Here is a 14,079-nt window from a genome sequence, read left to right as displayed (position 1 = left end):
GAATATCCAGCGATAGCTCAAGGCCAATTGTTTTAAAGTATTATCCTCGCTTTGTAAATTACCAGGGACCCAACACTTTGCATTTGGCTCCTGTGCCTTATGGGGGAGGAAGTTTGGGGAAGGAAAGCCCAGAGAAGGCAGTCAGTTGGACTGGAATATTTATCTGGAGATGCTAAGCTGTCCCCAAGGAATGCAAACATCCCCAGCTCTTGCCAGTATTTCTAGTGATGATTAACGCATGTTGTCAGAACTGGATCCCACCGACTTGGGATCAGGGGGAGATTGAGAGTTTCCCACAATATACACTGATTGACTCGGCAGCTGGTGAGATAATGAGCATATCCAGGTAGACAAAAATGGAAAAAAGATTAAATGTGCAACCCTGATGAACCCTGAGCCATTCAAAAGTAGCTTTATTTTTATTAGAAGCAAAACAAAACCTCTTTTCTGTACTGAATTTCGAGGCACATTTTCTAAATCAAAACCACCTGTGAAGCGGAAGCGACTCACTTTCCCTTCCTCTTCACGTTTGTGTGACTAAGTAGCACAAGCTGGATTCTGTAGGTTGCTTTTTCTTTATTATTATTTTTTTTTGAAATTTGAAAGATTCAAGTTCTGTAATGTTTTCCAGTTGTATGAAAGTGGGACAAGTTTTTTTTTCACATTCTAAGCCTGTTTTCACACACTCCAGGAAAATGTATTAATAGCCAGTTCCGTGACTAAAGACCACAAGGGATGTAGGGGTGTGGCACCAGCAGCCACAGGGCTCAGAGAAGGGGAAGGGGCTCTGCTGCGGGGAGGGAGGCAGCGCTTGCCTGCCTCTTCGCAGTGTTCTGAGCCCGCTGCAGGGCCTGGCCTTGGCCACGAGCTACCCTGGTGGAGAATGTGAGAAAGGACTCTCCATTCTGTGGGATGCATGTTTCAAATCACATATTAGAAGTCTTCATGGCTGAAAAAACAGCCTCGTTCCCATTCTCCATCTTATACACCAAGATGATTTTGTTCAGAATCAACCAAGTCCATGCCTAAATGGACCCATGAATAAAATGAATACTTGGACTGAAAGTTTAATTTCATGCCATGTTTGGTATGGCTGGAAGATGCTAAATTCATCACTTCAGAGATGTACACCCTTGAATTACTGCAGAGGTGACTAGAAACAGTTTATAAACCCTGACTTCCCATTCATAGCTTGAGTCAAATTCAGGATCACTTCCCTGATATATATTAATTGGGGAGGGGGGTTCTAGGACATAGGTTTTGAGCCAGAGGTACCTGGTAGTTCCTGTCCCAAAAAACCCCCTTCTCAGGGACTCCATCCCCACCCACAGTCCCTGGTAGATAGGGAGGGAATTCTGTAACCTTGGCCCCCTGCCACCGCTGGCTGGCCTGGAGTATGTCTGATCCGAGGGGGACCCACCTCTAGGCTGGCCAGGAGCCTGGGACAGAATGGCCAGGCTCAGGAGGATGAGCTGAGCCAATCAAACCCTCTCTTAGGAGCTCAGAAGGCTGTACACAGGGAGATTTCTGCCAGAAGGCTGTGGGCTATAGAGCAGAGAGGTCACTTGGTGTTGGAGTCTGGGTAATGCTGAGCCAGATACAAGTTCTCAGGAAGCTAGCTGCCAGTTTTGGGGGGTGGAGGTGGAAAGAGTGCCAGGTGAGAGTTGAAAGGAGGAAAAGGGGAGACCGAGACAGTTGGTAATAAGAGGGACCCAGGGAGTGAGTGAGACCTACACATCATCCCTCCAAGCAAGACAGAGAACAGGGCCATGGGAGGGAGAGACGGAGGAGGAAAGACCACGGAAGGAGCGAGTGAGAAAAGAAAGCTCAGAGATACCAAAGAGAGAAAAAAACTGGCCCCAGAGGTATTCTGGGTCCCGCTCCATCCACAGCTGTTCTCTATCCCAAATTTCCCAGATCTTTCTGGATCCTTCCAACAATAATAATAGCATCTTCCCAAACTCTCCCCTATTGTACCCCCAACCTTTTGCCTGACCTACTCTGGGTGGATTCCTACCATCCAAAAGGAGGCCTGTTGGTCCACCTTGTTGGGTTTTGTTCAGGGACAGGGCAGGCATCTCTCCTTTAAACAAAAAGAGACATTTCCCTGTGAAAAAGCCAGCTGCTAACTAGTGAAGATAGACCAAAGGCCCTTGGACTAGATCTATGGTGAGTGACAGAACAGAAGATGGTCCACCAGTGGATGGTCCAACCAGTGGGTGGTTCCTGTCCTGGAGAATACTCACTACAGACAGACATAGGATTAGGACTCCCAGACCAAATGCCTGGGGAGTGACGATACACAGGTTACAACTCACGTATTGCCATCAATCCCAGAAGAGGTGGCGGCTCCTTGAAATACAGCAAGGGGGCAACCTCAGGCAAATAAAAAGAAGTATGTGTTTTATATATATATATATATATATATATATATATATATATATATATATATATGCCTTTTTATGTGCCTGTATATATATATATATATATATATATATATATATATATATATATATATATACACACACACACACACACACACACACAAGGGCCAATAATAATGTCTGTGAATTTATTAATATGAAAGCCTGGTCATGTCTGAAAGTAAGAATTACCTTCAGAGAAAATTTATGTAATTTCATGAGTGAGAAAATCAAACAGGTTATTAGAGGAAAACAAATGTTTCCAACAGAACTCTAACCTTTGAAGCTGACATGACGACTGGGTGATTCACCCTGGGTCTCTTGTTGCCGCTTGTCAAGAGTACTGCCGGGATCTGGTGAGGGTGAGTCACATCACAGATTTCAGGGGAAGGGGCACAGGAACCACTCACACTGAGCTGCCTCCCTTCTCAAAGGTAATGCTCCCTGGGCGCTACAGGAATCCAAAGAGCCAACTCCAGCTTAGGGCTACTGCCTGAATTTCAGGTTCAAACGTCCAACTGCCTCCCGAACCTAGCACACTCTATCTTGGTGTGCTACAGGCACTTCCAACTCAACAGGTCAAAAAGGGAATCCATCATCTTCTGTTCCCAGACCAGCATCACCCTATGTGCTTCTCATCACTGTGACTGGCAGGAATCTGCACCAGATCAATAAGGTACTTGCACCAGAATCACCCTTGTCATTCCACACATCAAATTAGGCACAAAGCCCTACTGATTCTGCCTCCATAATATCAAATCTGTCTCCTCTCAAGGCCCTGATCCTTGCTCACCTTGATTGGGCCAGGATTAAAACAACTGGTATCTTAAAACATCTCTCTGTGGCTCAAAAAGATAATGCAGCTTGTCCAAGATTTCTCCAAGTGAGCAGCAGCTTTGGGACCGACCACAGTGCAATCTGTATGGCTCACCATCACTTCTGAACCACGCAAAGCAGTATTATGCCTACAGACAATGTTCCTACACAGAAATTTGTAGTGAAGTACGAAACTATGCATGAGGATGACACACTCCACCTTCTGGATACAGATTACTGACAGAGGGGCAGGGAGGGCTTGGGGTAGGTGGATGAGCTTTAATGGTATGTGTAATATACAATTTCCCTGTTAAAAAATCACAAAATAGTAACATCTATATATCTGGGTGGTGGGTATTTGATATATTAGATAATTAAAGCAGAAAAATTTAAAATACACACAATCAAGAACAAACAGAAACCAGTCTGTAGGACTTCAAAGCTGGCACCACTGGATTGGCAGCTTATGGGAAGGCTCCGTCCCGGGCACCAAGAGAGGTTCAAGGGATGCCCTTCTCTCTTCGATGTACACTGCTATCTTTGGTGTTTAAGAAATAGGGTGCTGATGTTTCTTAAAGTAAGCATGGCCCTGCCTGCCCTTCCCAACCCATGGGAGGGACAAAAATGGGGAGGGGGACACGCAGGCATGAGGATGTTTTCCAACATATCCCTCTCTGACCTAAGAGACAAGATCAAAGAAAATTATCGACTCCCCAAACCCCATCACCCACACGTTATTGAGATGCAGTCGGAAGTGTCTCCTGCGGAATATCAGACCCAGGCAGCCCCCTCCCTGGGGTGGGGGAGGAGGCTGGAGAAATACCTCCCAGCTGAGCAACTTGGAGCCCCAGAACGCTGTTCAACAGCCTCTAGTTCAATTTAAATTCCCATTAAAAACCACCAATCAGACTGATTAAAATTCAAATCTACCTCAACTCATTTGGAGGTGGGGGGAAAGGGGAGATGCAAAGGGAAAAAAGAGAACATACTGGAGCAAAGGAGAAGCCGTTCAGCAGCTGGTTAGGATTGTAGCTGGAGGTAGGTGCATTTTCAGAACTGGTCATAAGATATTCAGAGCTTGAATAGAGAGCTTTAGGGAAACAATTCAATCTAAAGCAATACTAGTGCGATTCTACAGTGGGGGAGGGGCAGAAGGCACGAGTGGAGAACCACAAGCCCTTTCCTTTCCTTGCTAGTGAACTGGGGGTAGAAGAATGTTCTTTGCAAATGTCAGTATGCTGAGCTTTTGGTTGCACTGGAAATATCCATCCAAAAATACACTCTTCTCGCCAGCAACACCCCTGCTCCCCACTGCAGACACATACACCCTTTCTCCTGGACCTTACTCCCCTCATCAACATGGCACCTGGTGACCTGTCAGTGTTTTTTTTTTTTTAATTGGAGTTCAGTTTGCCAACATATAGCATAACACCCAGTGCTCATCCCATCAAGTGCCCCCCTCAGTGCCCGTCACCCAGTCACCCCCACCCCCCGCCCACCTCCCTTTCCACCACCCTTGTTCTTGTCCTGTCAGTGTTTTTTTTTTTTTTTTTTCCTGTCAGTGTTTAAAAGAAAGAATTATACAGCCCTGCCTGGAGTTCGTTGGTCCAAGAAAAGCACCTGGTGAGGGCTGAGCCAGGGGGCATCCTCCCTGGGAAGAGCTGACAGGTGCGGAAGAGCCAACCCCTCTCCGGAGTCCGAGAGGTGAGCTGCAAAGCCATGCTACCCCAGCAAGCACAGGTCCTGTCACACGGAGGGCAAGCTCCAGACAGAGAAAATGGAATGAAGTCTCTGCTTAGAAGAGACTAAATGCGAGACAGTGCATGTTCTGGCCGAGTCTCGACCCACAGTTTGTTTCAGTTATGTCTCAGGGGCCTCTCGGCCCTTCCCTGGGTACCCAGAGTCGGCCAGTCCTTGCCATGGCCAAAGCTAGGAAAGCTGGGGTTTTACCATTTTCAGCCGAAAGAGTCCCAACAAGCACACAGTGACTGGATTTTTATTTTGACCATCATGGATTTTTAATCATTTTTAATGTGGTGGCCTCCGCTTCCTCCCCTACAAACACAGAGATTGGTTTACTTCGTGGTTTTATGGACACACAGGGATGAATCGCATACCTTAAGAAGCACGAGTCCATAGAGTTTGCCTTGCCCCAAACTACCCAGGAAACGCTTTACACACCCCTACTGTGACCCAACTCCTCGAAAGCCCAGGGTTGGACCGGTCCATTCGGCTGAACCAAGATCTCCAGCTGCATCCACCTGCCCTGCCGGAGCTGGTGATGGTCTCTGAGCAGAGCTCCTTGTCTGAGCCTTCTTGGATTCCCTTCACTGCCTGCCCTTCCTCTATTTTCTCAGTCACTGCTCATGCCACCCAGGCTGCCCTGCACTGTCACACCAGGAAGAAGCCGCACGGGGAGCTGGGGGGACATCACAGGGCCTGCAACGCTGAAGAGCATCCCAGGAGTGTGGGGCGCTAGTTCCCAGGGCCCCTGAGAAGCAGGACACAGAAGGCGGCGGGGCAAATGAAACTGCCCTTGTTCTGTCTTCTGCAGACTACACCAAAGTCAAGTTCCCCCTTTTATTTTATTTTTTTTCAAAGGTTTTATTTATTTAATCATGAGATACACACAGAGAGAGGCAGAGACACAGGTAGAGGGAGAAGCAGGGAGTTCCTCCTTTGAAATCCTCCAGGAGTGCCAGGTGCGCAGTGGCCACGCTGTGGTGTCCGGAGCCTGCGTGACTGTGTGCTCCACTACATCACCTCTACTTCCCCTGGCCTCTCTTCCCTCTTCTTCACCCCAACTGCCCTGGGCTTGAACCTCTTTCCCCCATAACGAATAATACTTGCATCTGCATCGGGCCTTGCTTTCTAGAGGTAATGGGCTAGGCCCCCGTTTGGGGGCTCTCATGCCTTCAATCCACCATTCTCAGTGCTAGTTTCCAAAACTGAAGGTTTCGTCCCTCTATACAAAGTCTTCAAAGGCTCATCCCGGCAGTGAGAGACCACCTACTTGGCTACGCAAACCCTTCACAGAGCGGGCTTCTACAGACTTCCCTCTCCTCCTTTGTGTCAGCCTACCTACCTACATCTCCACTGCTGCCACCTCGGCCTCCAACGCCCTCCCCCCCCCCCCTTCCTTTCCTCTCCTGGACTCCTCCCCCTTCATTCTCTGCAAGCTGGCAATGCCTGGGTTCACCTGGGTGAAGGGAGCTGCCCCCTCGTCCACACCTTTAGCTGTGCTAAATTCATTAAACAAGGAGGCCATCAGACGGAGGTGGCTCTCATGCTATGGTGGCCTACATAAAGCTAACACCTCGAGGTTATGAGAGCCAAACGCCGCAAATGACCCACCACAAATGGCCCACCAGGCTGTCAGCCACAACCAATGAAATAATTTCCTTTCTTTGCTTCGCACCTCCTCTATCTAAGTCCTCCGTGCCCCCACTTGTCAGGGCAGTGCTCCTAACTATTCCTGGTTTGGCACTGCCTCACTCCAACTGATTTTTGTTCAAATAAACTCTTAAGCTTTTCCATATGCCTCAGTTTATCTTTGAAGCCACTTCCTGTTAGGCCTCTTTGGGCTGCCCTGTCATTGCCTGTCAACCTTGCGGGGCTGGGGACTAATGAAAGGCAGAAGGCCTGTCACGGAGCCTGGCACAGAGCAGGAGCTCAGGAAACACATCCGGCCTGGATGAGGAAACAGAGATGCACGAAGCACATTGCATTTGTGGGCTCCTGGAGAAGAGGGATCTCAGGCTCCTTGAGATGAGACTCCCCTACCCAGTCCTGCCCATCTTCCCACCCTGCTTCAGAAGCTAGGTCCTTCCTCAACAAAACCTTCTCCCAGCCAATGAGCTTAAGGTCTGTGACTTTACCTCAGGGTATATTTTAATGAAAATAAAACGGGAGTTGCAGATCTTACAAGATGTATTTCATAGTTTTTTTTTTTAAGATTTTATTTATTTATTCATGAGACACACACACACACACACACACACACACACACACACACACAGAGGCAGAGACACAGGCGGAGGGAGAAGCAGGCTCCATGCAGGGAGCCCGATGCGGGACTCGATCCCAGGTCTCCAGGATCAGGCCCTGGGCCGAAGGCAGGTGCTAAACCGCTGAGCCACCCAGGGATCCCCGATGTATTTCATAGTTGAGTCATCTTCCTTATAACTGAGCTCTTTCAGGAGTTGTGAGGTAGAAGGACAGGAGACAGGGAGGGAGACATAAACACACACACGCACACACTCACACAACCTGCCTCATCCGCCTGTTCCTGAAGTCTAAATTCAACCAGGATGAAAAATTCTTTTATTCCAAGATTAGAAGTTCTAAAATGCAAATCTCTGTGAATTTCAGCAGTGAAGCAGAAACAACTTACATTACACAATAATTAGATGTTAAGGTCCTTGGTTGGTTGATTGCAAGTAACCACCCAAGGTTAAGGTGTGTGTTGGGTTGCCTGTGTGTGCGGACGGGGATCCTTGCTTGTGCCTCACTCGGGCCTCCTAGGGCTCTGGAAGACTCTGGGAAGCTAAGATTCTCCAAGCCTGGCTACCCCTGACCCTTCTTCCCTAAATCCTGACCTTTCAAGGAGAAAGGGGGATGTTCAATAATTACAGTGGGAATAATAAGGGGAACCTTGTGCTCTTGTCTCCAGCCTGGTCTGTGGCCAGGCCAACAAAAAGAAGGGAATCTGCTTCCTTTTGCTGTCCTGGGCTCTACGCTTATTCTTGATTGGACCTCAGCTGGTATAAACTATAATTCATTCAGCACAATGGATGAGTAGTCGCATGTAAGCCACACTGAAGTATGATATGAATGGTTCTAGAACGTACCTACTGCTGAGTTTTGGGCAGAGGGCAAAGAATGGATGTAGAATGAGTGAAAGGGAGGATTATTCACCAGTACTTGACTTATTCTCTACTGTCCAGTTAGGTGGCTGAAATTCCCAAGATTTCTCAGAAGAAATTCAAAAGATGCTGAGGCTGAATTGCTAACGTGAAAAGAGCAATCGGTGGATCTATAAATATTGGATAATATCACTTCCAAATTATATTAGACACCTTCTGTATGTGCTGAGTTAGACTTGGGAGTAAAACGTATACAAAAGCTATTTAAATATTTATCTTTATTTAAAAAGAGATGGTGCTCACATTACCCCCAGACCGTAAAATGGGACAAGCTAGAAATGAGTCTGAAGAGGGCTTCGAGCCTTCACCTCACTGCCCAACCTGAAACCAAGCCCACCCCACCCTCAGATCTTTCTGTTTGAACCCTAGTTGGCTAGCTAGCGTCCCTTCCCATTTTCCCAGCACTTTCAGGTTTCAGGGATTTCTCTGCCTTAGCACTGGAGCTTTCTGCAATTTAACAAATGCCTCTCAAAGGACCCTGGGGACCTGCCAGCCAGTTTGTGAAAACAATGAACTCTCCATTCTACTTGGAGAAGGGGAGGAGGTCTTCAAATTGTAAAGCTGGCTTCTCTCACAACCCCCTCCTCCCGCCAATGCAAATGCAGTCACTTAGGGATAATGGTGCCCCTCACTCTGCTGATTGCTGTGGGCCAAGAGCAACAAAGCCCACCAGCTATGCCACTGCCCTCAGAAAACAGGCCCACAGGTTGAAAACAGACCATTGCCACCCCCTCCAGGTGTCACAATGGAAGGAAAAGAAAACCAAGCGGCTGCCTTAGCAAAACTGAGGTTGTGTTTTTTTATAGAGCCTGCATGGGGCTGGCGAATTATGGACTTAATGGAGGTGACCTGGGAGTCTCATTCACTCCTGCCAGAGTGGAGGAGATGGGATCCTGATGGCTCAGGCCAGTGGCCAACAATCAGATGCCATCTAGAGGCAGAGGAGAGGTGGCCACTCGGCAAGACTGTCCTCTGGGTCTCCAGATAAGGATTCAGAGAATCCTTCACATTGATGGGCAGTGCAGGTGTGAACACTGGGCTTTTCCTGACAATGAAACTGAGGCCCTAGAGGCCTGCAACCAAGTGAGCCAGCCCACCTCCCTACAGCCTGAGAGGGGATGAGGGAGGTCGTCCCTGGGGAGCCGTTGACTCATTTCCCTCTTCTAGCTAACCAGGTGAGCAAGGCTCTATGGGACCAGCGGGAGAGCTTCACATGCATCCCTGGGAACTTCTGGGGCACCCAGATTAGTGCCAGATCCAAGCTCTGAAACGTCTCATGGCTGGAGCTTGGGCTGAGAGGATGCCTTGAAGGAGATATCGGGGAACAGGTCCTGCTTGCAGAATGGCCAGAGCTTCCAGGGTTTCTCAAAGGGACAGAGGACTGTTTCCCTTGGTGCAGGTGTGGACCACACAGACATGTGCCGCCCTGGGTCCTTCGGGGAAGGGCTCTGTTCAAAGGGGTCATGGGGAGGGTAGGCTGCTGGAAACCAGCCCTGAGAGGAAGCCACACCTTCTTGTCAGGCTTCTCAGGCAAAACAACACTTAGGAGGAAAAGGAAAGGAGCTTAATTTGAGATGATGTGCAGAATTTCCACTATTAAGCTAGAGGGGCTATTTTAACTACTGCACTTGGACTGATCTTGGAACTGAAAGTAATAGAGGGTTTTTTTTTTATTTGCAAGTTTTATAGGACCTGCCCAAAACTGTATCCAAGGGGCAAAAAAGACTAACTGTACAGTCCAAGAGAGAAAAAAGCTGTTTCTTAACTGAATTCAGCAGCATCTCACTCTCTCAATGAAATGTTTACAGATACAAGGTGATTTTAGGCAGAGCACGGATAAAAAATTTTAATTTTAATAGTTGTAACTCTATTTACACATGGCTTAGAAAATCTAACACACCCATGGCATTTCATGCTCATTTATCACCCTGGACAAAGTTAAAATAATTATTCTTAAAATGAGCCTATTAAGAATACGAAGTAATTAATAGTCTAGATGGGGTATGTATTTAACAGTGGTCTGAATTTGGGGCAGATGATATTCCTTTGGAACCTAATGCTTAAAAGAAGGGTGAGGTGGAGAGCCTCATTTCACTAAGAGGTGAGGAAGGGCCATGTTCATCATCCCACCAGCCACACCGGTGGCAGGATTATGGACAGAGGACTCAGGTCACTCCCTTTATCAGACAACAGGACAGAGAAAGGCGAGAGGCAAGATGCTTCTGAGCAAAGTGCAGAGAGATGGAAGAGGTGCGGTGGATGGGTCAGAGAGTCAAAAGGAAAAGGTGGTAAGCCACTCTCACCTCATGTTGTCTCACTTTGCAAAAGTCCGGGTATGGAAAGCTTCCTCATAAACCTGCGGCAGCTGTCAACCTCACACTCCTCAGCCAATACGGTGTGTGAATTACACACACACACACACACCGGTCTGACCTGGAAGGACCTTCTCACAAGACCTGAGGAGTCTTCTTCTCGGGTGAGCATGTGCAAGACTATTCAGAGTGAACTGTTTGGGAGGCAGGAGACTAGGGGCCAAGCTTTAGCCTACCTGGAACCGCCTAGATAAGCCTGGACAACCTGCTTTATCTTTTGCAACTTCAAGTTCCTCAATGGTGAAGTGAACAAAGGGCTGTTTGATCTGAAGGTCCTTTGAGCCCTCAAGTCCATGATTTTTAAATTTATGACTTAAAGCACAGCCCTCCCCCCCACCCCTTGCTTTCCCAGGGGCGACAGAGCCAGTAATCTGCAAGGGAAATGGGGCACAGGGCTGCTGATGGTCCCTCTCCTCCCAGCTCACCGGTCCTTGGGTGTTTAGTACTTGTTGTTAAGCTCATTTGAAAACTGCCCTCTGCTGCAGAGACCCAGTGATGTGGTGGGGGTGGGGGTGGGGGTGATGCCCAACTCTGGGACAAGTCACTCTCCACCTCCACTTCCTCAAAGAATCAGACCGAGGCTCACCTCCAACTGCAAACATGTGCAGTACCTGGAGCTCTTGACCTGGAGCTCTTGACGCCCATCTGTTAGCTCCACCTTCCTTTAGGTCAAAGATTATTTTCAGGAATAGCTATGAAATTAATAACGGCTGGAAAAGTGAGAATTGTGGACATCTTCTTTTCTGAACTTTGCATATGCCAATAAAGAATGAAAAAAGATGATGTGAAAAGAAAACAAAAAAAATAATAGATGAATACCTCTATTCATCTAGAATTCTTTCGAATTCTGCTATTTATCTAGAATTCTTCCAAATTCTTCTGTTCGAAAATAACTTTAACATATTCTATGAAAAGGGAAAAAAAAAACATCTATTTCGGTCTCTTTCAGTAATGCACAACCTTGCATTTTCTGTTCTCACATATTAGCTTCTGCAGATCTGTCACTGACTCCATCGAAACCAACTCTTCATATAGTCATGGTAATGGACAGTGTAGCCATGTTCGTCCATCTATCTTTACTTACAGTTTTATCAAGGAATGCTTTTTATTAATTTCAAACAGTTTCTTTCATGTGAAGCAAGGTATACAAATATGAACACATCCAACCTGGTTATCGCTGATGCTGGGAAAGTAATTGCTTTCCTGCAATTTCTAACTTTTCCACAAGTAATTACTTTACAAACAGGAAAAAAAAAACCCACCTATGTCCAAAATCACAGTTGGCAGCCCCAAGGGGCCCATTTCCCATCTAGTAACTAATATAGAAGTCTGGGAAGTGAGATAATTGGAGAAGGCCATGTTTTGGGGGGCAACCAGGACGAGAAAATGAATTCTGAGCCAGAGCCCACTGCCGCAGGACAGCACACATTCTAGAGAGGCGTGGTACCCCCACAGGCTTCATGCTCCTGCTAGCCTCTTCCAGCTTGGAATAAGGAGGAAAGCTTGAGTTTGCTGAACCCCACACAAAGGACAGCAGTTTATGCTGCACCAAAGACACATGTGTGTCTCCCTGGACTCTGCAAAAGCGAAGGTTGGGGGTGGGGTGACTGGTTCTATTAATTTGATTCTGAATTACCTTTTCTGAAAAAAAAAAAAAAAATCCAAAGCCAGGCTATCGTATTGTGAAGAAACACGGCAACACACCGTCTGGGCTGGAAAAGGTTTCATTTAGCATTTAATTTGCTAGAAGAGAATTAATAAAATGATCTGACGCTATGGTAGTATTTGGAGGTGTTCTTCTCTTTGGAGCCCTAATGAATACAAAAAGCACGTCTTTGGGGATACGAGGACAACTAAAGAGATTCATTTAGGTCCCAGACCCTATGCATAATCTGCACAGTAGGGGTGACATCTCTGAGTAACAAATGATTCAGTGTGCCAGGAAGCACTCGTGGTTGGAACAGTTCTGCGCAGGGTAAATAACACTGCTTCAAAAAGACTGAGGACTTTCTGGAGGGCCTTATGCTTGGGGGCTCTTACCAGCAGTAGCATCCAGTGTAAACACTGTCTCCCAGAATGGATGGCACAACCGGGTCACCTGTCACCAGTCCTGATTCATTATTTAGAGTAAGAAAGATCTGGTCTCTTTCCACTGGCCTCCACGTCACGGCCTACCCTCCACATTAACCTGAAGCAACATGGCTCTTTCTGGGCATCCATCCACAATTGTGTGAATTTTAGTAGGCAGTGTGGGGTCAAGAATGAAGCAATCTGGGGTTTTATTCTGACTAACTTCTTGTGGGAGCTTCAGGTTTCTTAACTGTAAAATAAAGGAATATTGCACCTGCCCTATAATCTCACAGGAGCATCCACAGAAACAAATGAGATTTTTTGTTGTTGTTGTTATATGAAGGGGTCACAATTCCCATCACATTGTCACACGCACACACAAAAATCACACAACCCACTGTCCGCTGTGCCTTTCACAGAGTTCTACCTAGCACTCAGTCATGTCAGAGACAGGGCACAGACCCCAGAGGGTGCAATGCCTCCACGTGGTATAGGGTATTGGTATAGAGACCCTTCCCTCCCCAAGGAGGCCTCTGTCCTTGACGCTGGGCCTGACCAAGGGGATCCCCACCTCTGAGTGGGCCAGGGCAGGCTTCTGCTGCACCTCTTCACTGTCGAGCTCTAATGCATCAGGCCTGTGCGTGGTAAATTTCCTCTCCAAGGCATTCAGCCCAGCGCCATACCCATTAATACCCACGACTTCATCATGATGGATGTGTCACTTTGTAATAATGTGCATAATCTCTCTCCTCAGAATAGCAAGTGTCAACACATCTTTGTTGTAAAGGCTGGGACCTGACATGTGATAAACCAGGCCATTTAAAACACAAGTCTCTCTTGGGCTCTTTCCTTCCCCTGCTCCAATCAAACTAAGAACACTGTTCTAAATTCCAGGCATCATCTCTCTGCACTTTTTAAGGAAGACACAATGTACAGGTTGAGATTCTGATTTTGGCACAGTGGTGAAGGTTCTCTTCAAAGGACAGCTAACCACTGGCCTTTACGTGAAAGACTGATTTTTTTTTAAAGATGTTATTTATTTACTCATGAGAGACACACAGAGAGAGGCAGAGATACAGGCAGAGGGAGAAGCAGGCTCCGTGCAGGGAGTCCAATGTGGGACTCGATCCCCGGACTCCAGGATCACGCTCTGAGCTGAAAGCAGGCACTTTAACCGCTGAGTCACCCTTTTTGAAATAAATCCCTCTTTTTGAAATAAATCACATCTCTTGAAATTTCATCCCTTCATTCCCGGCTTTTTAAAAACATAAAGATAGCAAAATAAAAGTGATAAAGTCATAAAATAAAAGCCTAATTCATACACATTGGAATATAAAATGCTGCACATAAATAATTTTAGAAGGAAAAGCAGCTGAAGTATCTAATTTAGAAACAGGGGCTTGAAAACAGAAACAACTAAAATACGCTGGGCAAGTAAAGCCGAGGTCTCCTAGTCAACTATCATTTTGAAAA

The 14,079-nt window shown here is 46.9% G+C and overlaps 1 protein-coding gene across 5 annotated transcripts in view; it reads right to left on the bottom strand.

The window, feature by feature from the left end:
* Positions 1-14,079, bottom strand: part of MGAT5 (alpha-1,6-mannosylglycoprotein 6-beta-N-acetylglucosaminyltransferase) — a 333,678-nt gene that overhangs the window by 47,179 nt on the left and 272,420 nt on the right. The gene's annotated exons all lie outside the window — the stretch shown is intronic.

This window comes from Vulpes vulpes, chromosome 5, assembly GCF_048418805.1.
Source record: "Vulpes vulpes isolate BD-2025 chromosome 5, VulVul3, whole genome shotgun sequence".
NCBI lineage: Eukaryota > Metazoa > Chordata > Mammalia > Carnivora > Canidae > Vulpes > Vulpes vulpes.
Note: the sequence above shows the minus strand (reverse complement) of the source record. Positions and strands in the feature narration are given on the sequence as shown.